Raw genomic sequence first — 8362 nt, 5'->3', positions numbered from 1 at the left:
TAAGGTCCCACTTCTGAATTGTCAGGTTACTCCAGGTCAAGATGAAAGGTTTGTAACATACGGAGCCGATAATCGGCTGATGGACAGTCTGGTGAGGTCAGTGACTCGAGTCTGTTCGGTGTGTCCCGTGCCGTCGTACGGCCCGAGGGGCCGTCGTCCGTCCGAGGGGCCGTCGTCCTTCATTTTGGCCGATTTTACATGCATAATCGGCAGGGTGGGCACTGCCGGCAGTCTGACTCAAATGACCCATCTGATTGGTAGAGTGCTAACCGGAAACGGGGAGCGGAATGAGCGTGGCTAGCGTGAGTCTCTCAAAATCTGACGAAAATCTTTTAAACTGACCTTTGTTGATCTGAAATGAAGACAGATTCAGCAACTGCATGGCCTATTTCTCGCTTAAAATGTTTTCAGAAACACGTTTCGGTGAACTATTTTAGTACAATATGAAGTCGTATTCTGAACAAGCCGCCATGACAGTCTGTCTTTGAATTTCCGGAGAAACAAAACTCATTTGACGCGTTCGTCTAATCAGCTGCCGGTGTACATTTTTGGGGCGACAATACGGATTAGCAACCGCCTGCTGTTATGGACACGTACTCCGTCTCGTCGCTTTAGTGTGTTCCGAGGCACTTTTTTGACCAACTCGGGGAGACTGATCAGTCCAACCGCCTTTTCTGCCGAAGATCAGCCGTCTGGTCAGTGTGTCTGCAGCTTTACAGAGATAAACATTTCTATTGTCCTAACCTAGTCTCAACACAGCAGGGGCGGCTCCCAAAAGGCTGAGACAGAAGTAATCTGTCCTGTGAGGACAATGAGTCTCCTCCAGTATGCAAATTGACAGTCATGACCTTATCAACACCACACATTGCAAGCTGCAAGCTGCAAGCTTGCAAGTGAATAACTCTGTGAATACCTCAAAACATACAGTATAAGTACAGTAGTATCAAATATTTAAAAAAAAATTACTTTTTAAAACCCAACAATACTCACTCAGAAACTTGGTGGCAAAGTGGGTTTCAGCAGGCACATGGTCTCTTCTCCCAGCTCATGAGGGTGATAGTTAACTAACTAGCTTATTAGCATCTGTGCACACGTGGCTATGGCGTTAGCTCCACTTCAGTAGCATTACCGTTACCAATTGAAACAGCTCCAAACTTAGTTTACTCTCCCGTTTTAGCAGGGTTACACACTGACATAAATCCCTCCGGTCTTAACTTATGTGAACAGTAATTTAACAGATACACTGAACCTAAATCCAACTATTAGCGTTTCTCTCCCTGTTGCCCACATAGACAGTATATAAGAATGGACCAACAGATCCCGTTGCTCTGGACGGAGACCAGTGAAGGCTATTAGAAGCACTTTTCCAGTGAGCGCTGAGCGTTACTGCGCAGCCTCCAACTCAGGCCCTGTTTACACGTACATGGTTATTTTGAAAAACTGAGACATTTCCCTTTGTTTGTGCCCTTTGTTTACACGCAAACAGAGAATTCGCCTCTGAAAACGAGTCTTTCTAAACTTAGACTGTTTTAGGCAGCCGAGAGAGAGAAAGAGGAAGTGATTTGTTGCTGTTGTTGCTATTTTTGGGATTCTGATTGGCTAACGTGGGCTGGAGCTTCTCGTTACACTGCCACCTACAGGTTTGGCATGCTCTTGACGGCATATATACACGGGTACATGTAAACGAACACTTTTCTGAAAACTGACAGCTGTGCACGATGTTATTTTTGAAAAGGGAGAGGTTGAAATGTCCGTTTATGAAAATAACCGGCCACGTGTAAACGTAATATGAGAGCGACGAAGTAAATGTGACGTGAGCAACCGGTCTGAAAGTTGTAAGTCTTCTGGTAGCTGTACCAAGAGAAATCTCAATCATTCCCAATCTTGCAGAGACGGAGAGTGTAGGTATATGTAAGGAGATAACATGGGCACAGGCTAATAATTGCTAACTAAAATGCTAGTTAACATTAGTAATTAAACCTAAACAGCTCATGTAAGTCGAAACTGCCTGCGAGCTTCTCCTGTACTATACGGTAATTCCTCTACTATGTGACACAATCGTTAGCCTATTTTTACAAAAACGCCTGCTACGGAGCCATAACGTGAGGTACAAGGTAATGGAGCCTTTTATACATTGTTGTGTTTCTTTAGAAATAAACAATGGACAAATAGAGTCTTTAAATGCTTCAGATGTAAAGTAATTCGCTGTCAAAGTGAAGTCAAAATGAATGGCAGTCAATGGAATGCTAACGGCAGGTGATCGTTTTGCAGCATCAAAATGCTGTACCTGATGATCTTATACCATACACTCCCTGTTGAGAATGTACAATAGACAACATGTTACTATACTATCTACTAAAAAAAGAGATACAATTTACAAGTATCATGAACACTAACATATCATTTTAAATTAGTTAAAATCAATTCAAATCTATAAATGCAACTGTAAAGGCACTCCACCTGACAAGATACTTTTAAAATACTATTGGTTAACTGTTCATTCCATGTCATTGGCTTTCTTCTATTTGATCATACCCAGACTGACTGGGTTTAATTCAGCGTTTTCCTGCATATCTGCCTCTATATTGATGCCAGGGAGAGCAGCAAGATGAAGAGTTCCTTCAGAAACACAAGCACAAAACTGTTCCTGAGCTAGTCAGGTTCATGATTGAAAACAAGTGGGCGAAACTGGGAAATAACAACTACAAATACCGATGCTTTAGAGAGCTGGGATCAGACTGGAGCCATGTACATCAATAGGAGCTGCTCTACCTTTACCTCATTGTATGCAGTGAAAAGGAAAGTGAAAATGTTTTGCACTGCTTTGAGACTATAAATGTAAGTCATTCTGAAGGTGAAATTTAAAGGTTACAGCACCTGACATTTGTCCAAGTGGTAATTTTTAATTCGAAGCACATCAGATATTTATTGAGGGCTGTAAGGCTTAATATGAAGTTCTGACCTCCGTTCTTTTATGGACATTGAAATGAATAGTTGTAGATCCATTTAGCACTTCACAACCACAAGACCATTTTGTGCATTATTCATGGTTGTCCAGTAGAAAAAAGAAAAGAAAAGCTTGGTCTTAAAATAGCAAAGACACTTGCGTCGGGCTTTGCGCTGCGCTGCGCCAGGTGCATGATAGGGCCCTAAGTGTTTGTCTTCTTTGACAGTGGTGTTTGTGCAAACATCTTGTGGTTTACCCTAAAGCCACATTCAGACCAACTTTGGCCCTGTTTGTAAAAATATAGCCATGTCATCATTGCCAGCGTCACAGCAGGGGTGACATCCAGCAAGGTGTTGCTTTTGCATTCCTGGTGGATTACAACGCCTTATTTTTACTGCTTACCTTGCGATCATTGTGACCAAAGACCTTTGCATTCTTTTAATGCATGGCTATGTGTGTCAGTCAGAAAGCCCACGAATGTAAGAAATAGTTTTAGTGCACTGTCCTTGGTCAAGCTCAATTTAATCTGGATTTGGGTAGACACAAGGGATTGAAGGTAGTTCTACCACCTATTCCTACTGTAAGATTCAAATTTATAGTTCAACATTCAGTACTATTCTGTGTATATTTTACATTGTTTTATTCACTGTGGTGGAGAGCTTGAGTCGCTGTTTGTAGTGGAATTGGCTTTGCTAGATGTGTGTTTCTGAAAAGCAAAAGGATAACTGAGCATTTTTTTTAAACTCACCTCATCTTTACTCTCAACAATCTCCAACAGCATCAGAAACTTCTTAGATAAAACACAAGCAGCCCATGTTGACCAATCAGAGTTTGTGAGGTCACCATGTGGTATACGCTAGCTATGGAGCCTAAGCACGTAGCTGCTGTATTCACTGCAGAAGTAAAAATGAAGCTTAAGTTACCAAAAAACACATCTAGGTTATTGTCTGAATTAGTATGGAACACATTGCTTTGCAGATGTGATACTTCCATCCATTTTGTCACTGCAGTTCCTCCAGGAAACACTCCTCGGTTGCTTCATATGTATTGAAAGTTCTTGCCATGCCACCAGGCCTTATTCAGATCAAAAAATCCAACCACAGTTGTTTCTTTCACTCTTGTTACACCTCACTCTGGAACATCCTCCCACAAAGTCTAAGAGAAGCGAAATCAACACATATCTTTTAAAGGCCTGTTTGGTTACTTTAGCTTTTACTTGATTTTTATAACTTTTACTTAGTCCCCTGAGGAATAAAAAAGCCAGAAAGAATAATAAGTCCTTGTTTGTTGCATGGCTGCCCACAGTCGGTGCTCACACTGGCTATTTGTAGCACTGGGAGCTCATCTGGTCATGCTTTTTTTTAGGAGACATTGTTGGTAGTGTGTGAACGATTAACTGGTGCAACGCTAGCAGTACTTTGGCATGACTGTACTAGATTCTTATGTGAAGTATTCAGTTGTTCACCTGTCACAGTGAAAACAGGTTCTGCCAGATCTTCGTCCTGTGCTGGCAGTGAAATCACAGTGTGGAGATCTGTGGACCTAACAAATACAATGCACATAAGTATTAAGTTAGATAAAAAACAGCTGGTGGGTATACACAACTGTTAACATGTGTGCTGCAGCAGTGACACTGGATAGTTAGATGTTGTAGCGCCGTCCTTTGAATTGGTGTTCAACCTTGTTTTGCAGCTCTCTTGGTCGGACTTGTGCATTCCTTTCCAGAGGCAGGTCGGTCTCAGTGCCAGGGTAAGCTGGAGTAACAGATGGTTGCTGGAGCAAGTCTGGCCTTTCCCCTGGTCTCTCTCCCTCTCTCTCCTCACAATAACCCCACTGCTGTTCTCATGGTAACACTATCTGTCAAGTCTGAAGGATTGGATTTTTACGGGACACATGAGCTCAGCACTGTACCAGCAGTGGACACTCTGCTCCCACTGTCTCTGTCCTTCCCTCCTGCACCTTTATCTTTCTTTCTGTCTCTATTGAATGTTTCATTTCTACCTCCCCCGCTGGCCCAGGATCTCTTTGTCTCCTTTATCTGTCTCCACCTCTCCTCGGCTCATCTATCATCGCTGCTTGTTGAGTCAACGGTCGCTTCTCTTCCTCCTTCTGGTTTTTGTTTCATCATCCAGAAATCCCAACCATGACTGAGCTTTATCAGTTAGCGTGTATAAATCTAACTCCAATCTAATCTTTTGCATCTGCTGCGCTATTGTTCCACTTTTCTTTGTTTCACTCTATCTTTAAACAGCTTGCCCCTACTGTATCATGTTCTCCAGACTGTGCTGATAGTCCTATCACAAGACTGATGGTTTCATCTTTAGAGACGATCTCTCACCTTAAAAGAATGCCACGCATTTTGGTGGCGTAAGGTTCTTGCGTTGTGGCTTGGTTGCCTGTTGGTGCTTTTTTTGGGAAGGCAATCAGCAACACATACATGCACAGACCCATACAAACACACATAGTAAGGACATTAGATTTAAACAGGCACAACATCGTGTAGGAAAGCTACAGAGCCAGCTGCTCTTTGGACTAACTTAGATTTCTGAAACAGTGGCCATCTGTGGCACGCCGATTGAGGGGGTGACCACTCTGAATTCAAAACATCTACAAATCAAATGCAAGACCACACACACACACACACACACACACACACACACACACACACACACACAGAGACACATTCAGCTAACCCCTGCTCCATCAAAGAAGAAATTCAAATCAAAAGACTTAAGAAATGGAAGCTGGCTTTCTGTGTGTCTTGCCATCTTTCCATCCAAAAGGTGAGCTTGCCTTGCTCTCTCTACCTCCACTTTCCCTCTTTCTTCCTCTGACGGCATTGTAAATGGAATGAGTCTGGTTGCATTGCTGTATTATGGTGGGATAAAGTATCAGTGCTGGTAATCTTCCGTGGATTAATGGCTTCTTCTTTATCTGCTGCGGCTGCTCCGCTCAGATGTCTGGCCGGGCCAGGAGCCTCCTGCTGGAATACTAATGACAGACAGACAGACAGACAGCTCCTGCTCTCCCTGTCCCCAGCCCAGCCCACGGGAGGTGTGTGTGTGTGTGTGTGTGTGTGTGTGTGTGTGTGTGTGTGTGTGTGCGTGTGTATTTGTGTGTTTGAGTGAAAGAAAGGGAGCACATATGTGTGAAGTGCATGTGCAGTGTAGATAGAGAGGGCACACAGCAGAGACAGAGGAGACTGCACGTGTTAAGCGCGTGTGCGTGTGCGTGTGTGTGTGTGTGTGTGTGTGTGTGTGTGTGTGTTGCCCCCAAGACCCTGTCGCCTCCTTTGTGAGGTAGTTGCTGTCCTTCTTGTCCTGGCTGACACCTGCTTTGCATACAGGAGGGGCCAAGCGGAGAGGAGGGGAGGGGCAATGATGGTGAAATGAGGGTCCCCCAGGATGTGAGAGAGAGAGGGACACAGAGGGGACCAAGGAAGGGAGGGAGGGAGGGAGGGAGGAGGAGATACAGCAGATTAGTAGAAGAAAATAAAGAAGGCTGATGGAGCGAGAGAAGGAACCTGAGAGAAAATTGAGAGAGTAACAATGGAAAATATGAACAGATCCCAGCGCTCATGTGAGCCACTGACAGAAACCTATTCTGTAGTAAATAACCTGCTGTAGGGTGTAGTCATTGTGGCGTGGTAGCTCTACTTCCATTCCCTTAGCAAGGTCACATTTATCCCAAACAGACCCAGGGCTAAGAATATAGGTCCTTTTATGAAAAGGAAAAGGACCAACGCTGAACGCCATCTGCTTCCTCAGTCGAAGAAGAAAAGAAGAGGAGGAGGAAAGGAAGAGGAGGGGGAGTGACAGAAGCACACCATGTACCAACTACTGGCCATGCTTGCGAACAGAAATACAGAGGAGAACAAAAGAAGACTGTATGCCCTGAGCTTACCTCATTTCCAAGGTGGAACAGGAACCAATATAAGAGCAGAAGCACCAGCAGAGCATCCAACCAGAGTTAAGTGAAATGCCAACATCTGAGGAAACTTCACATCAAACTGTTCTCGAGAAATGTGGCCATATTACCATAACTTCATGAAGCCAAGAAAATAGACTCTTACAATTGTTTTCTCTGAGCAGATTGTAGTTGGAAATTGGAACAGCAACATATGTGTGGTCATTTTCATTAGTGTGCTGTTATTGCTCAGTCCTGTCATACACAAATGTACAAGTTTTTCAGGCACACCTGTTCAGTCTAAAGCAATCCAAGACAATGGCCCTGCCTTAATCAAATCTTTGTGAAGCTTCTAACTGTCAGGTTCGGTTGTCACTGACTCAGAGAGGTGTTTATTTATCAGTGGCAGTACACTGAAGAAAACTACCAAGAGCTGTTTTATACTTCTTTATCATGTTAATATAAAGTGATATGCAAAAGTTGGCTCATTTAAGTGCAAAGTAAGTGACAAATCAACATAAGCTAACCCTTTCATTCTCCAGTGTTTCTTTTCTCACTCTCTAACACACACACACACACACACACACACACACACACACACACACACACACACACACACATACAAGTGGAGCAGTCTCTTCAGAGAGCTCTAACTGAACGCATAACCAAACGGCCATTGCCTGTCGTGTTGACATTCTCCTCACAACTGTTCTTTGCAAGTCAGATCTTGAATGGTGACACGACAGGCAATGGCCGTTTGGTTATGCGTTCAGTTAGAGCTCTCTGAAGAGACTGCTCTGTTTGTATGTGTGTGTGTGTGTGTGTGTGTGTGTGTGTGTTTGTGTAAGAGAGAAAGAGATGTCATGCATACAACACCACAACCTTGTCATGATGCCTTGATGCAACTCCCCATCACCCCCCCCATACACACATTTTTCTTACTTTCCTCCATTTCGTATTTCCTCCTCTCTTTCTTTCTTGCCCTCTATCTGCCTTTCTTCCTTCTGCCTAACTTCCCTTTCCTGTGTGGTCCCAAGCAGCTCTCGCCTTACTTTCGTCTTACTTGAAGAGATAATGAGTTTGATTGCATCACCCCCAGAGTCATTTGACAAAATTTTGGATTACAAAACACGCTTTGATCATTACAAAAAAAAAATCCCAAAAGGAAGAAGTTGTCAGTGAAAATAGTTATTGCTGTTACTGTATGAAACTTTTTATTCCATGTCTTTCCCCACTCTTTTAAAGTGAAATAGCATCCATGTCAGACATCAGCTCAGAGGGTGCACACAGCCCCAACAGAGATCACGTCAGTGTGTGGTGAGAAGCCAAACAACGTCCAGAGACATCACGTTTAGACACCACTGAGTTGGAGCAGGTGCACAGCCACAAGCCAGTAGATTGCAGCTGGTTTAACACATTCATACTTATTTTAATGGAGTGATGGGAGGTCTGCAAAATGTCAATGAGATCACGGAGACTGACTGGAACCAAGCAAAACAAATCACTAAA

The sequence above is a fragment of the Perca flavescens genome, chromosome 16 (genome assembly GCF_004354835.1).
Source record: "Perca flavescens isolate YP-PL-M2 chromosome 16, PFLA_1.0, whole genome shotgun sequence".
NCBI classification, from domain to species: domain Eukaryota; kingdom Metazoa; phylum Chordata; class Actinopteri; order Perciformes; family Percidae; genus Perca; species Perca flavescens.
The sequence above is the reverse complement of the archived record's forward strand: the minus strand, read 5'-3'. Positions refer to the sequence as shown.